An 18,229-nucleotide genomic window follows, 5' to 3' on the forward strand; every position below is an offset into this window, starting at 1 on the left:
ATAGGTGCCACTCTTGGCAAATAAGGGGTTAAAAGTAAACGAAACTATGGCATTGCAGTGACAGGTTGCCAGCCTCTCGCCTACACCACAATTTAACCCATATCCCATAGATTTTCTGGACCAGTATAAGGTGCCCTCTTGGTGGTTAAAAGGTTGTCCATTAATTACCGGGCACCCTGTATAATATCAAATCGTACGAGAGCAGCGAACGTGTGCAGGCAGCGAAGGGAGCCGACCGCGCGAATGATGAGTTCGCGCGGCGAATCCCGCGTGACATCGTCCATCGACACTCCTCCTCCCTCCCTCCCCGCCCGCAGCGGCGCGCGGTGTCTCCGCCCGCCTGTGTATCGTCCTTCAATTTCTTTACATATCGAAACTTATTACTGAAGAAGAAGGTTCAAAATTGAATGAATACAGGTGTATAGATATTTATGTAGCTGACCGTACGATAAAAAGTATAATTAATTCATACACTTAATTGTAAAAATGTAATGTATACGGATTAATGAATTTAATATAGATAGGTAATTATTGATATATGGCAAAACGAAGGAAATTGTTTACACCTCCGCAAATAAGTATCTAATGATAATGTTTAATTTACCATGTTACTTCACGTACTTATTTTAAAAACCCTAAAAATGTCTATTGAGTTTCTGCCACAGACCACCATGTGGTTTCTGCATATTCTGCGCTGTGCATAGAATTTGCAGAGATATTGCAGAGAGCGCACGCGGACACCGGCGCGGCGCCAGTGGACGCGTCTGTGTGCGTGAGCTAGGTATGCATATAACTTTATAACTACAACTGCTGGAGGTACCGCCCCCTCAGTAGATCGATGCGTAACATCGATTTAAACTTCCCTAGCCTCGTGGCGCCCACCATACAAAATTTTTGCTAGGGAATTTTGATTCTCCCGTTAAGCAAGCAGAACTTGCGGTAACATTGCTCAATGCTACATCTGGGAGCTTGAAACTTACAATTGCAAGCTTGCAACGTTTGAGCAACGTTTGAGGTATATTGATGTTAAACGAATTCGGCCGCGCTGTAGATAAACCCTGTAAGTTTCCCAGATCGGATTTTTACAACTTTCTATAACTTTGAATAGCAATGTTGCTGATACATTGAAATATAAACTTACTGGAAAGTTATGACGAAAACTTTTAATAAGTTCATTTTTCTACATTGCAACAATAGCACAATATGAAACTTGTACGTAACTTACACGCTATTCATTACGGCAATGTTACATTTACAATACACCAATAAGTTTGAAGTTTTATATTGTATTAACTTTTCACAGATACCTTTTAATAAGTTACAAATGTAACATTGCTTTAAATAACTATTGTGAAGTTCCTTGCAAGTTTCATTTTTGTACATTGCAACAATAGCACATTATGCAACTTGTACGTAACTTACACGCTATTCATTACGGCAATGTTACATTTACAATACACCAATAAGTTTAAAGTTTTATATTGTATTAACTTTTCACAGATACCTTTTAATAATTTACTAATGTAACATTGCTTTAATAACTCTTGTGAAGTTCCTTGCAAGTTACACTTGTAATGTACCTAAAAGTAGCTCTCGTAATGTTTCATTTGAAACTTCTGCTATGGTTATATTTGGTATGTTGTGTCAACGAATCACTGGCAGTTTATTCGTTTAGTGAAATAATAATATTGCTGCAATTTACTAGATGCACGTTTTGTGCAAGTCACTCGTGAACCGTTCACACAATATTTCATAGGGATATTTCAGGGAACGTGATTTTTGTGGTTGGTAGGACGTCGCAAATATAACTGCACGCAAGGTGCTCTGCAATCTGCGTGAGCCTGAGCGAGCCTCGTGCGGCTGCCAGCTGCCGGTTCAAAGAGATCTCGCTTGATTCGATCGCGATTCGATTGAAACAAGCTAGATTCTCTCCAAAAGCCGACAGCCAAAGGCTCGCGCGCGAGTATGCTCGACAGGTTCGGATCCGTGCGCAGCTTTTACAGATACTTCCCAGCATAATTTTAATGATTATGTATGATCAAAATAACTAGAAACGAAAAAGTCAAACTTAAAAACTACCTCACACAAAAATCATTGATTGTAAAACAAAAACATGGATATACAGACAACATAATTATTTTATTTGAAGTTTTTTCTTCAGACCGCAAAAACAGCACCATACTAATGAAAAATGATATGTATACTTATGTAGTGTTAGACATTTGAATTGAACATATGTTATCATAATACACACAAACACTATTTTAAAACACTGCGTGAATACTACGACGGTTAAGAGCCCGCAGGACCCGAGCTCCTTCTCATATTTGAGAATACACCCGTCGCGCTGAAGATGCGTCACTAAGGCCGTTCGCACACGCACCTACTCCTCGCCTCAGGTGACATACCTGCAAAAAATTAAATTCATTAAATCTATAATTCTGATTGTACACGTGAAACATGAGTTTGCCGCTGATGAGATGAAGGATTTATGATATTTTGTATGATTTAACTTTATTGATTATTATTATTATTTGCCTGAGCGCTTTTGGAGCTCGCATCCTGCACAGTCTCCAATACGTCTGCACGATTTCTTAGAAACTGATAAGTCTTCAAGAGGAGACTTTGCAATTGTGGTTTTGTACATGGAATTTTCCTGTACTTAAAATATTTTATACCATACAAAATTACAAATGAAGCATTAGATAATTATAAGAAACACATTCGCAAAAGTTATTTTTAAATCAAATTTCGATTGAATATGTCTGATAGCGTGCATTAGGGTAATTTCGAAAGTCACAGAAAAATCACCATTATTTCCATCATCATATCAATATTCCCCTTTCGAAATTACCCGAGCATTTCTGTGCTTCGAAATTACCCCAATGCACCATGCTAAAAGAGTTGACCGTGACGTCACTAAACACGAATTCCTACTATTTCCATAATTAGCAAACTTAAAAAGAAGCTGATTTGTGTGCTACTCTGCGGAGGCGAATGACCGAAATGAACTGAATCTTTCCGTGCTCTGAGAATCGGTCTTTGCTCATTTAGTTCAGTACAGGATCGGCGAACACGAGCGGTTTGGATCGAGAACGAATGTCTGACTGCGCCGACCGAGAGTGAGAGCAGAGCAACAAAAAACCGGCCAAGTGCGAGTCGGGCTCGCGCACAAAGGGTTCCGTAGCAGCAAATATAATAAACTTATTATGTCAATTTATACACCTGCCAAAATTACAGTTAAATCAACCTATCTCAAAAACTATAAGAGATACTTTGATCAAACCAAAAATCGTTGAAAGAGTTAATTAGCATGCATCACCTCTATTTTTTTTAGAATTTTATACCCCGTAGTTATAAAAATAGAGGGGGGGGGACATACTTTTTACGACTTTGAGAGCTGATATCTCAAAAACCGTTCACTTTAAGAAAAATGTTTTTTAGAAAACTTTATATCATTTTAAAAGACCTTTCCATTGATACCCCACACGGGTATGTACATCGAAAAAAAAATTTTCATCCCTCAGTTACATGTATGGGGGCCCCACCCCCAATTCTTTTTTTTTACTATTTAGTGTCATAATTTTGTAGCGGTTCATACAACACATATTCCCATCAAATTTCATCACTGTAGTACTTATAGTTTCCGAGTAAATCGGCTGTGACAGACGGACAGACGGACAGACGGACAGACGGACATGACGAAACTATAAGGGTTCCGTTTTTGCCATTTTGGCTACGGAACCCTAAAAAAGTCAAGTTTTCATATTAAACTTCGGTTACTTACAACCTTTCGGCCCGGAATGTTACTATCTGTAGACTATTCGTATCATTTTGACACTACTCGGTCCCATTCGTTCTGATCTTTCCGACCGCAACGGTCGCTGGTCTGGCTGAACTAAATGAGCAAAAGACCTAAAAGAGCGAACTAGTTCGTGGGGGCGACTGAACGAGATCGGAGCGCTCCGATCAACGAACGAAACGGCACAAGCCTAATGGCGACTCTGCGGATGCCAGAACCATAGCGAGCATCCAAAAGTCCCAAGCCTAATAATGAAATGCAACTAAATGTACATATTATGTTTATGACTGTACCTATACTGCCCCGCTAAGCCGAGTGGCGCTATCTCAAAACCAAATGATTTTGGAAATGGAACTGTCAGTTATAGATCCATACTAATATTATAAATGGGAAAGTGTGTGTGTCTGTTTGTTTGTCCGTCTTTCACGGCAAAACGGAGCAACGAATTCGAACGAATTGACGTGAACGAGTTGACGATTTGACGTGGTGATTGATTTTTTAAGTGGATATAGTTGAAGGGATGGAGAGTGACATAGGCTACTTTCTGTCTCTTTCTAACGCGAGCGAAGCAGCGGGCAAAAGCTAGTACTTTATAAGTTAGCTGTGGATTTCCGTTTGAGATAGCGCTTTTCGGCTTTAGGAGGCCAGTATAGGGGGCAACGAAATAATGGGCTTTGAGCGTGGAAGGGACATATCTCCGTCTCACTTACCTGTACACCTCCTGACATAATAGCTCATAAGCAGGGAGCGTACTTTTCATGCCGATGACATTAATCTGACATCACGCTCCAAATTGGGTGATCCCAAATAGTTTTATTGTAAATTATTAATCATTAGTCGTCAATTATTTTAATCATATACAAATTACTTCAAATACAGTAGTCCATTTACATGTGGCATAAATAATACCTACTTGAAATGTGAAACGTGAATAAAATTATTTGATTTGTTTTTATAAATAAATTTAAATAGTATTGTTAACAACACATTACAATAAATACGTAGAAAAGAGAATTTCTCTCTAACGTAAAGCACACCATCCTTCTTGCATTCATTACCATGCAAATAAATTCATAACTTAAAATGATATTGATGACTAATGATTAATAATTAACAATGATACAATTTGTGATCATCCTATATGGAGCGTGACGTCAAATTGATGTAATCGGCACGAAAAGTACGCTCCCTGCTCATAAGGTTCAGGTGGAATGCGGAATTACTGAAAGTACATAAATTTACTAAGTTGTAATGATTTTTTCAATACGTACATAATAAAAGGCATTTGTACGTCAATTTCCATAAGAAAAAAGTAGATAATGTAGATTCTATCTATGAGTACCGATACAATCAAAGCCCATTATTTCGTTTCCCCCTATAGGTGCAGTCATAAACATCATACGTACATATTGTACGTTATACGTAATTACGTACATCATTTTACCATAGTTAGTTGAAGTTCATTATGAAGGCATCGCCGCCGCGCCGCAGAATAGCACACGCTGAATTGACTAAAAGGAAAGTAGACTTCCCACTTAATGCTAGTTAGTTACACTGTCCAGTTTTTGGACAACTATATATATTATAAGAGTGACCCACATGTCAGTGCGCTCCCTAAGCGTATTTCAAGACTCTCAAATTTGTTGAAACATGGTCTACAATAAATTTAATTGACTTACGAGATTTGTTATTAAGAGTAAAGTTTAAAAAAAACCGGCCAACAGCGTGTCGGGCCACGCTTTCCGGCCGTAGTTTTCCGTATTTTTCTCAAAAACTACTGAACCTATCAAGTTCAAAACAAATTTTCCTAGAAAGTCTTTATAAAGATCTACTTTAGTATTTTTTTTTTATATTAGGGTTCCGTAGTCGTAGTTTCGCCATGTCTGTCTGTCCGTCCGTCCGCGGATAATCTCAGTAACCGTTAGCACTAGAAAGCTGAAATTTGGTACCAATATGTATATCAATCACGCCGACAAAGTGCAAGAATAAAAAATGGAAAAAAATGTTTTTTTAGGGTAACCCCCCTACATGTAAAGTGGGGGCTGATATTTTTTTTTCAAACCAACCCCAACGTGTGATATACACGGTGTTTCCGGTATCACTCAAAACCTCAGACACCCCAACTGATTTTTATTTTTTAAACTCATCTAGAGTATTCATCTTTTAATCTGATCGTTACTTTTTTTTTATTGAATTTTTAATTTTCTGTACAGCTCTACTTGACTTTTAGCTCTACACTCAATAAAGTAATTGCTAACTACCATCATAAACCATAACACTATTTATTTGTGTACGTTACTGCAACGACATAAGGTTTACCAATAGACAGCTAAGATGTCACTGTAAAACACTTTAAAGCTTTGTCACAGTAAACTTCAAATTGGACAGGTAATCGCAGTAAGCAAATAAACTCAATATTCAAAATGACAAGGTTGTAATTAGGTACGAGTTCAATTTGTTATGACTTAGGATAAACATTAAGATTAAACTGACAAACAACGTCAAACTAGTAGCGGAAAAAAAATCGTCCAAGTAACCAGCCAGTATTAATACCCCTAAATACTGAAAAAAGGTAAACAACCTCTTAGCAATGCGATATACACAATGTTGTATTACGAGTACAATAGAATGGGCACGTAAAAAATAATTAATAATACTAATTTAAATAAAAATATTACCCCCATCAAGATATAGCTCAATCGATTCTACTCTCGATTCTGAACAAACTGTTTTCAGGTTTTTAGTGTTAAGTGAAACACGGTGTATTGTTGGATAGGTATTTAAAAATTAGTAAGGGTTTACTAAGATCGTTTTTTGATAATATTGATATTTTCGGAAATAATCGCTCCTGAAGGAAAAAAAAGTGCTTCCCCCCCCTCTAACTTTTGAACCATATGGTTAAAAAACATGAAATTTTGAACTTGATAGGTTCAGTAGTTTTTGAGAAAAATACGGAAAACTACGGAACCCTACACTGAGCGTGGCCCGACACGCTCTTGGCCAGTTTTTAGGGTTCCGTAGTCAACTAGGAACCCTTATAGTTTCGCCATGTCTGTCTGTCCGTCCGTCCGTCCGTCCGCGGATAATCTCAGTAACCGTAAGCACTAGAAAGCTGAAATTTGGTACCAATATGTATATCAATCACGCCAACAAAGTGCAAAAATAAAAAATGGAAAAAAATGCTTTATTAGGGCACCCCCTATATAGTCTTTATAAAGTTCTACTTTTGTTATTTTTTTTTCATATTTTTTTAAGTTGATAGGTTCAGAAGTTTTTGAGAAAAATACGAAAAACTACGGAACCCTACACTGAGCGTGGCCCGACACGCTCTTGGCCGGTTTTTTTTTTTAAACATATGGTTCAAAAGTTAGAGTTAGAGAGTCTTTTTTTTCCTGTAGGAGCGATTATTTCCGAAAATATTAATATTATCAAAAAACGATTTTAGTAAGCCCGTATTGATTTTTAAATACTTATCCAACAATATATCACACGTTGGGGTTGGAATGAAAAAAAAATCTGTCCCCACTTTTACATGTACCCTAACAAAACACTTTTTTTCCACTTTTTATTTTACCACTTTGTCGGCGTAATTGATATACATATTGGTACCAAATTTCAGCTTTCTAGTGCTAACGGTTACTGAGATTATCCGCGGACGGACGGACGGACAGACAGACATGGCGAAACTATAAGGGTTCCTAGTTGACTACAGCACCTTAAAAATGATGTGAGATTGAGATGATTATTTATCAATACATTCTTATTATAGGCTACTTTCCTTCTAGTCAAATCAGCTTCTTTTTAAAAACTCTCAAAACGAATTTGAATGATTTGCTGATATGGAAATTAAATGAAAACGTGTCGACTGACATCAAGGTCAACTCATATGGTCATTATAAATTTCAATGAGACTTCTTAAATAGAAATTGGGTTTAAAAATATGGCAGATTATTTTTAAAGGCAATTTCTATTTAAGTTTTGCTTCGTCAATCTCCTTGCTCTCGTTATCACTACTGTCATTGTCCGACATTTTGTATTACTGAATAAAAATACAGAAATAAATAAATGAAGAGAAGGGTAAAATGTGCAAGCTAACCAAATTCCATCGGGCCAAACAAGGTGAGTGCACTGTCGCGTTGACACATGGATCTGCAGTTGGAGAATGGCCTGGCACGAAGTAGCGGGGCGCTGGGCCACAACCATCTGAAATGTCCGGTACGTGGGCTATATAAAGCAAGTGCAAATAACAGGGAGGGAGGTGCAGAAACAGTTAATGAGAAAACCCAGGAATATTTATGAACACACACAAATAATTTGCAATTAAATGCACCCAAATATCAAATGCTACGCAAACGCTACACATCTCTTAGGTTAATTAAGCTGAGCTCGGACTATCAAAGGGTCATGTTGGACTATTTACATGACGTTTTTATACTTGGTACACAATAAAATACAAATATAAATGTTGTAGACAAGATACAAATATTGTACTCTCGACGGCTTTTTATTGTCAAGTTGTAATATCAAGCAATCACAACTGACTACATACCTAAGGGTCACTTGCACCACCGAAAATGGAGGGTTAACCCGAGGCTAACCCACCATTTCATATGGAATTTGACAGTCGAAAAGGGAATCAAAATAGACGTATAAATGCGCAACTACCTTTCTAAGCTTGAGAAAGATCCGCCGCGTCATTTGCACCCGACGAGTCCGACGACGAATGCGTGATGACTTGATGACGTGGCACTGGGATAGACTTCACTGGCCATTGCTCGCAGGCCGGGTCCTGTCCTGTTGTTGATCGCCGACTTGTCCAGGATGGCGGCAGATGATGGGGCATGGGGCAACAAAAAGAACCCTGAACCTGAAGACAGTGAAAAATTATATTGAATTAGAATGTTTAAAATAAATCGCGTAATGCGCCATGTCGGTCGTCCGGTGGCGAGCCTTTTTTCTGTAATATGATATCTTGGGGATTCACGCCGCCTCAGTGCGCGCCCCGAGACACGCAACGCTTAAGTGGGAACGCTACCACAATAAACTCAATAAGCTATCGAATAGTTAACTGCCACATAGGCTGTAAATGGGTAATTAAATAGCAAATCTCACCATTTTTCCGATCCGGTCAGCTAGCTTCAGCTAGCGGATTTATTTTCAAGTTCACACAGGCTCGCACGACACGATAGAAGATGGCGGCATTGCATTGGCGTCCGCCGTCACGCTCCAGGCGTCGCGGCTTTTTTTTAATTTATTTCCTGACCATGGATACAAGTCCTTCAGTCGCTCGCGGCGCGTCGCGGTCCGGGGTTGCCAACTCTAAAACCGTTCTCAGAAACAGAGGGAAAATTATATTTATAATATTCAGAGCCCGTAACTTTCATAATAATATTATTTAGTTCCGTCACCGTCAGTGGCGAAAATGCATATCGTGATTTCGCTAGGACGGGTATATACATATAAGTTGTATTTAATAAGAAACCCCCTTAGTAATTAGTCTCTGGCATATAATTTATAAGTGTAGGTATTCAAAGAAGAAAATATTAATTTACGTGAAATGATCAATGAAGGATTTAGAAATAACTGACAAATATTATTTTGTATGTTTTAATGTTTATCTTTTAATATTTATTGTGATTTATTTTCAACACGGAATAAAAGTATAACAGCATCTCAAATAAAATAATTATAATGTATTAAATGATAATGCAAGTTTGAATATACTATACTTATGACGTTTTTCAGTACAAAATCGTGCTTCGAAGTTTCGACCCAGCATAATATAATTCGCTTCTCGCAGTGCGTAAAAAAACTATAAGAGATACTTTGATCAAACCAAAAATCGTTGAAAGAGTTAATTAGCATGCATCACCTCTATTTTTTTTAGAATTTTATACCCCGTAGTTATAAAAATAGAGGGGGGGGACATACTTTTTACGACTTTGAGAGCTGATATCTCAAAAACCGTTCACTTTAAGAAAAATGTTTTTTAGAAAACTTTATATCATTTTAAAAGACCTTTCCATTGATACCCCACACGGGTATGTACATCGAAAAAAAAATTTTCATCCCTCAGTTACATGTATGGGGGGCCCCACCCCCAATTCTTTTTTTTACTATTTAGTGTCATAATTTTGTAGCGGTTCATACAACACATATTCCCATCAAATTTCATCACTGTAGTACTTATAGTTTCCGAGTAAATCGGCTGTGACAGACGGACAGACGGACAGACGGACAGACGGACAGACGGACATGACGAAACTATAAGGGTTCCGTTTTTGCCATTTTGGCTACGGAACCCTAAAAAAGACGATCTGTACTGAAAATGTTTATTAACAAAAACAAATGAGACAAAACAGAGAGAATGTCCTATATAATATTTATTTATTTATATCCGCCAGTGACCAAACTCGGCTGAGCCTGTATCTTGGCTAACTGCGAGTGTGATTAACATTTGTAATCACAAAATTTTTAGGGTTCTGTAGTCAACTAGGAACCCTTATAATTTCGCCATGTCTGTCCGTCCGTCCGCCCACCCGCGGATAATCTCAGTGAGACGTTATCACTAGAGATCTGAAATGTGGTACCAATATGTATATCAATCACGCCGACAATGTGGTAAAATTAAAAGTGAAAAAAATATAATATATATTAGAATACCCCCTACATGTAAACTGGGGAGTGATTATTTTTTTCATTTCAATCCTAACGTGTGATAAGTATATTGTTCGATAGGTATTTAAAAATTAATAGGGGTTTACAAAAATATATTTTTTTTGATATTGTTAATATTTTCGGAAGTAATGGCTCAAAAAATAAAAAATAAATGTGCCCCCGCCCCCTCTAACTTTTGAGCCACAACTTAAAAAAATATGAAAAAAAAATCACAAAAGTAGAACTTTATAAACTCTTCCTAGTAAAATTATTTTGAACTTGATAGGTAGAACAGGTTTTGAAAAAAAAAATACGGGAAACTACGGAACCCAATACTGAGCGTGACCCGACCCGACACGCTCTTGGTCGGTTTTTAGGATCGGTGATCCCATTTGTGTGCGCCCAGTAAGCTAGCAAGCCAATCCAATACAACCCACCGAACACCGAATCCCCCAATGTTTTAGCTTTTTGAGTAGGATGGTAAGGTAACTGAGACAGAGTATATCCTAAATCTCTTTTATACACTGTGGGAGTGAATAGGCCGAAATATATTTAACCATCCCTTTTTTGTGTAAATCAAACAAAAAATATTACATGAATTTAGTTTCTGAATGTATTTCCATGTAAAAAGTAAATGTTTTTCATGAAACGAGTTTTAACTTTTTTTTTCTAAAAACATGATTCTTGAAACGAGTTTTAACTTTTTTTTTCTAAAAACATAATTCTTGAAAGATTTTACTTTTCACTTTTTGACATTTATCAATGAGGATAGTGAAACTTCAGTGAAACTAATCTCCATAGTGGCATCAACTCCCTTAAAAGATCTTTTTTACTGAGTAACAATTAGATTTTTTTCAATTGATAGTAACTCTGAAGCTAGGCGATGTCCAAAAAAGTATAAGTAGGTACATGACAATATAGTCTCTAAAAGTGGTCAGAAATACACTGTTAAAATCTTTTGACGACGTTAAAAATATTTAGGGTCTGTTTAACAATGTCTAACTAAAGTATAGCTAATCAATAAATAAAGATAAAACATCCCACAGTTTGCGTTTTGGTCCAAGAGCTGGCAGGATTTTTGAGCAGGTCCTTGAGGCAACCTGGAAAGGTGCTCAGATGCTTCTCTAATCATAACCCACATCAGGTCTGCAAGTCTGGCAGCTGGGGAGTGGGGCTTTATCGAGCTATGAATTTTTAAAGATTTAATTTTTGGGCCCAAAAAAGGTGTTTGAGGCAACCTGGAATTATTAAAAAGTGAAAGTAGAGTTCCTCAGAAGTCGCATAGTGTTCATGCCAGATAATTTGGCCGGGTTCTTCACCGTGCCAGAACCGTGCAAAGTGGTAAAAAAAAATCCAAAGAAGGTTCTTGAGGCAATCTGTCATTTTTACCAGTAAAACATGAGGGTCTAAATAGCCATGAAAAAATAATGCCATGACATGAGGTGGGTGGGTGGGTGCCATGACGTACCCTGCCATTCGATCTTGAAAGTCAATTTTTTAGTTTTTCGTAAATAACTCGTAAACGGTGGCCCATAGCAAAAAAATATGTTAAACAGAAAATATCTATATAAAATTTCCTACAAGAAAGGTTATGTACGTTTTTTCGATACGATCAATATATAAATGGACTAGTTTTTTAAAGGTGCGCGGGGCCCGAGGGCATTTGATTTTTCCAAAAAAATTTTTTCTCATTCCTATTTTTGGACCCCGTTCTTACCACGTGAAAAATTTTAGCGCGCTCGGACCGAAGAAAAAAAAATAACAATTCAAAGTCGGCCATTTTGAAATTTTTTAAATGCTATTCGATGGACCTCAGATAACTACATACAACATTAGTTTAAGTACTTTTAACCTTTTTCCTACCGTTACGGAGCTATGGGGATTAAAAAAAACCTCCATACAAATTTCAATCGGTCTTCAAAGGCCGCCATTTTGAATTTTTCAAAATTTTGTTTTTGTATACTAATCTTTGGGCGACTGTACACGCGTCTGCCAAATTTCAGTGCGCTCGGACCATTTTGAAATTTTTCAAAAAAAAAAAAGTCAGCCATTTTGATTTTTTAAAAATGCTATTTAGTGGACCTGAGGTGACTGTATAACATTTGTTTGAGCACTTTTCACTTCTTTGTACCGTTACGGAGCTGTGGTAATTAAAAGAAAAACCTCCATACAAATTTCAATTGGCCCTCAAAGGCCGCCATTTTGAATTTTTCAAGATTTTCTTTTTGAATATAAATTTTGAGGCAACCTTCCACCCGTGTGCCAAATCTCAGCGCACTAGGACCATTTTGAAATTATTAAAAAAAAAGGTCGGCCATTTTGATTTTTTTTAATGCAACTTTTTTCTACTCCGAGACCTGTATGACATTTGGTCGAGCACCCCCCGGCTATCTCTTACGGTTTAAAAGTTGCCATACAAAATAAAAGTGGCCAATTTTCTCACACTCGTAGCATTTTTAATTTTTTTTTAATTTCATTCGAATCAAGGCCGCTTAGAGATTCAACGACCAAAATTTGAGCACTCTACGAAAAGTCGGCCATTTAAAAAAAAAAAATGGCGGCGTCAAAAATTTCCCAGGGTCCTCACTGCCAAGAATAATGTTATACAGAATTAATCTACATAAACTTTTTTAATATTATGTAGATTAATTCTGTGTAACATTATTTTTGGCTGTGAGCCACCGTTTTTGAGTTATCAACAAAAAACGGCCCATGTAATCTATTTAAAAATACTTTCCAACTAAAAAAATTATCCTAGCGTAAAAACCTATATAACATTTCTTATAGGAAATTTTATGTAGATATTATCTGTTTAACATATTTTTTTGCTGTGGGCCACCGTTTACGAGGTATTGACGAAAAACGGAGCATGTAATCGAAACACTTTCGAAACCGGGCTCTACGCGGCGCTACGACATTTTCGCTACATACGGGGAAACCCATGTAATCGGCTACGCTTCTACGAGCGGTGTGCCCGACAGTCGGGTTCTTGGTAGCGAAAGTGTTAAAAAAAACTTTCTTACTAAATTATCCATTTATATATTGATCCTATCCAAAAAACGTACACAACCTTTCTTGTAGGAAATTTTATGTAGATATTTTTTGTTCAACATATTTTTTTGTTGTGGGCCACCGTTTACGAGTTATTTACGAAAAACTAAAAAAAATGACTTTCAAGATCGAATGGAAGGGTACGGCTACGGACCCCACCTCATGTCATGGCATTATTTTTTCATGGCTATTTAGACCCTCATCTTTTACTGGTAAAAATGACAGATTGCAACCGAACCCTAATAAAACTTATTATATTATATTATTATGTATTTTTTCCACTTTTTATTTTTGCATCTCAGCAAAAGCAAATTTCAGCGGTTTCCAGTCCAGGACGGACGGGCGGATGGACACACAGACAGACAAATATGGCGAAACTATAAGGATTCCTAGTTGACTACGAAATACTAAAATAAGCGCCAAATTTGAAACATGGGCGAAGGTTTATTGTGCCATAGAAAATTTGAATTAGGCGCCTTTTTTAAACGACAGTATTTGCTTGGCCATAATTTTCTTTAAATAATTTTATTAATGTAAATGTTGCAAATAATTGTGAAAATAAAGTTATCGAATAATAATACTAAAGCCTGACCAGAAATATATGACTATTATTGTCAAGAGGGCGCTGTTTATTCTGATGTATGGGGTGACATTGCAGTTTAGTATGAAGAATAGTTCTCATATTATATTTCTGGTCAAGCTCTCAGGCTTTATCAATCTATGACTTTCGAGCCAATTCATCACTACTTTTAAAAATTTCGTATCTCACGCTGTTCCTCAAAGTTAAAACGCAGTAAGTCTATATGCATTCCATACATACTTACTACAATTTTCTTTTCATTGATAGACGAAGATATGAGTTTTTTTTAAAGTAGTGACGAATTATTTATGTCTCCTGATTTTTAGGACGTGTCTTCTGATTTTATTCAAATTGGACCTGGCAACACTGAAATAATGTCAGAATCTTTTCTTTGACATTATTTACAATTTATATTATTATACATAATTGGTGTTTTCACTATTCTTAAGCTAAAAAAAAAACACCTGTTTGTCCTCCAAAGAATACCTTATGTACGTATGAAACATATTCTTTCTTCTAGTATGAATTGTACGCATATTGCCAAACTTCAGGTTTAATTAATATAATATTGTTAATCAAACTACCTCTTTTATTTTGCAGTGGATTCACAGGATTTTTCACAGGATTCACATGATTGAGGATTTGAGGGAAGCATGTTAAGACTGTGACAATATGGTCTTAAGGCAGCCGGCCTCATTGAGAACAAGAAAATACCCTGCTTTATGTAGCGGTTGTTATTTGTTAATATGACATGTCTCGGCAGTGTAGTGACCCTGTGCTTAATTAAGGCTTCAGGTTCAAATCATGGTGAGGGCATTTTTTTATATGATAAACACTGACATTTGTTTCTCAATAAATGTATTATTATACACGGTCAGAGTATAGCAAAAGGACTTAGAAAAATTTGTGAACAATTTTTTTATTGTTTTTATGCAGTACTATTCTAAAACATTACTTTGTTATAGGTAAACCAAAATGAAAGCGGCCGGTTGAAAAAGTAGCAGAGTCGAAAATGGAAATTAATGAGCTGCAGAAGTAAATTTTAGAAGAATAATTCTCTTCTTCTTTGTTGTATCCTTGTGGCTGAGGGACATGACGAATGAGGCCATTCTTTACCAGTGTTCTTCACGCCACTCAATCCTGGGCCCGGTGCATGCTAGCCTGCAGTGGTCTTTGTCAGAGACGTTATTGTGTCTGCCCAATGTGTGCCCATGCTGCCACTTCTTCACTTCCTTGCCGTGTCCTGTGATTATGGGAAGAATAATATGCAAATAAAAACCAACAATGGGCCATCGAAGAACAGGAGAGGGCATGTGGGCCTTAGAGAAAGAGTTGTTAATGTGAAGACTAAATAAATTCAACAAATAAAATCTCAACTATAATACTGTCTTTGGTACACCCGCTACCATCGCGTCAAATAGTGAAAGTGCAGTTCAGTGTAAGCAAAGACAGTGTACAAGATATACCACTCACCTATGGCATTAGTGTTACTAGACCACATTAATACATAAAGACTATTTTTCTAAACTTGTGTATAGCTCTGTGTTGTCTTAATAAATCCTATTGGAAACACTGTTGTTATTCTGATTAGCCAGGCCTGAACATTACACTTCACCATCTTATAAGAGTGCCGACTATTGGGAACCTGAACCTAAATGACAGTAAGGGTCACTTGCACCACCGAAAATCCGAGGTTAACCTTAACCCACCATTTTATATGGAATTTGACAGTCCACTAACCTTGACAAGCGGGTGGTACAAGTGGCCCTAAGGGAACGCCATCACACAATGAAGCTAGGAATATATTGCGCTGACGTCCGCGATCGCACGTGCACGACCGACAACCGATAGTTTGCACAATTCAATCTAGGAACATACTATGCGGACGTCCGTCGTAAATCGACCGCGGACGGGGATCTGGACTGGACAATGAATATACACTAAAGCTAGGAACATACTACGCGGACGTCCGTCGTAAATCGACCGCGGACGGGAATCTGGACAATGAAATTACACATAGCCGTGCAAACTATCGGTCGACGGACGTGGACGTGGCCTTGAGCGCATGGACGTCCGATCGAAATCTGGCTCGCTGGATGTTTTGTTCCGTGCACACTGATCGGTCGCGGTCGCGGTCGATTTACGACGGACGTCCGCGTAGTGTGTTCCTAGCTTTAACCGTGCAAACTATCGGTCGACGGACGTGGACATGGCCTTGAGCGCATGGACGTCCGATCGAAATCTGGCTCGCTGGATGTTTTGGTGACCGTGCACACTGATCGGTCGCGGTCGCGGTCGATTTACGACGGACGTCCGCGTAGTGTGTTCCTAGCTTCATGAATATACACTGAAGCTAGGAACATACTACGCGGACGTCCGTCGTAAATCGACCGCGGACGGGGATCTGGACAGTGAATATACACCTCACCGTGCAAACTATCGGTCGACGGACGTGGACGTGGCCTTGAGCGCATGGACGTCCGATCGAAACCTGGATCGCTGGATGTTTTGTTCCGTGCACACTGATCGGTCGCGGTCGCGGTCGATTTACGACGGACGTCCGCGTAGTATGTTCCTAGCTTTATCCAGATCGCGTCCGCGGTCGAGACCCATAATATGTTCCTAGCTTTACCAGTTCCACAATATAATATATAATATTATGTGGTCTGTACGTGGCTTGGCCCGAACCCCACTGATGTACACGCCGCTACGGTGGGGAGGCAAGTATGGTCGCGCGATAAATGATAAAAAACATCATCGTTTACCGCTCGACTATACTTAATGCCTGCCAGGGAGCACACGTAAGGCCGTTTTCACATTATCCGATCCGAATATCGGATGTCGGAAGGATTTTAATGGAAAAAATCCAAGATGTCGCCAGTAATGAATGGAATAGCGGTTCAATACATCCGATATCGGATCGGATAATGTGAAAACGCACTAACGTCGTTATACTCGTACCTACAGCGTCAAGCTAGGAACATACTACGCGGACGTCCGTCGTAAATCGACCGCGACCGCGACCGATCAGTGTGCCCGGAACAAAACATCCAGCGAGCCAGATTTCGATCGGACGTCCATGCGCTCAAGGCCACGTCCACGTCCGTCGACCGATAGTTTGCACGGTTATGTGTAATTTCATTGTCCAGATTCCCGTCCGCGGTCGATTTACGACGGACGTCCACGTAGTATGTTCCTAGCTTCACCCTCGGATTAGGCTGGTTTTACGTCACGCGGACCGACCGCGCGGAGCGATCCGCACTGGATTTATGTGTTAACTTCAGGGAGCGGTTTAGATTTAAGCTAGGAACATACTACGCGGACGTCCGTCGTAAAACGACCGCGACCGCGACCGATCAGTGTGCACGGAACAAAACATCCGGCGAGCCAGATTTCGATCAGACGTCCACGCGCTCAAGGTCACGTCCACGTCCGTCGACCGATAGTTTGCACGGTTATGTGTAATGTCATTGTCCAGATTCCCGTCCGCGGTCGATTCAAGACGGACGTCCGCGTAGTGTATTCCTAGCTTTAGAGTGGCATGGATGGGTCCGCGCGGACGACAACATCATCATATAAATTGGTCGCGATCCGCGCGGACGGGCCGCGTGAGACTAGTAAACTGCATGCTGGGGATGAATCTATTGAGTGGTTCGTGATGGAGTCGTTGGATATCCAACATTAGGTCTTTCTAAACGTATAGGGGTTTCGAAATGAAATTCGTCCTTGATGTAACTTACCCTAATACCTACCCACCGAGCAGTAAAAAAACAATCTGAAAAATCTAATATACTTAGCTTAAAACATCTATTGTGTTTATAATTTGCCCTGATGTTATGCTATTTTGATACGGGTAATATTTATAGATTCTAAAATAGATTCATTAAAGGAAATATCAATTTGTGATAACGCAGCAAAATTATAAAAAATATATTTAAAACGGTCAATGACTGTAATATTGATGTTAAATGTTTAATAAACGTTATTATTTAAAATTGGTGCAACATTGAGAAATTAATTCTTAAAAAAAACAATTGCTGTGACATTGTATTTATAATTACCTGTAATGTTACAAAATAAATATACCGGTTATATCAAAAGGTTTTATTGAAGTAAATCTTAATTTGTGATATTGCAGC

General features: G+C 38.3%; 1 protein-coding gene and 3 long non-coding RNA genes across 4 annotated transcripts in view; 1 reads left to right on the top strand and 3 right to left on the bottom strand.

The window, feature by feature from the left end:
* LOC125240578 (beta-arrestin-1-like) overlaps positions 1-18,229 on the bottom strand; it is a 201,472-nt gene that overhangs the window by 160,777 nt on the left and 22,466 nt on the right. The window lies entirely within an intron of this gene.
* LOC125240579 lies at positions 2,121-8,999 on the bottom strand. The gene is made up of 4 exons (XR_007178638.1): positions 8,915-8,999; positions 8,468-8,669; positions 7,899-8,005; positions 2,121-2,408 (listed from the first exon to the last, which is right to left on the bottom strand). It is a non-coding gene; the product is annotated as an uncharacterized LOC125240579 (long non-coding RNA).
* LOC125240581 lies at positions 14,728-15,663 on the top strand. Its single transcript, XR_007178639.1, has 2 exons — positions 14,728-14,897; positions 15,056-15,663. It is a non-coding gene; the product is annotated as an uncharacterized LOC125240581 (long non-coding RNA).
* Positions 14,994-16,034, bottom strand: LOC125240582. The gene is made up of 2 exons (XR_007178640.1): positions 15,831-16,034; positions 14,994-15,741 (listed from the first exon to the last, which is right to left on the bottom strand). It is a non-coding gene; the product is annotated as an uncharacterized LOC125240582 (long non-coding RNA).

This window comes from Leguminivora glycinivorella, chromosome Z, assembly GCF_023078275.1.
Source record: "Leguminivora glycinivorella isolate SPB_JAAS2020 chromosome Z, LegGlyc_1.1, whole genome shotgun sequence".
Taxonomy (NCBI): domain Eukaryota; kingdom Metazoa; phylum Arthropoda; class Insecta; order Lepidoptera; family Tortricidae; genus Leguminivora; species Leguminivora glycinivorella.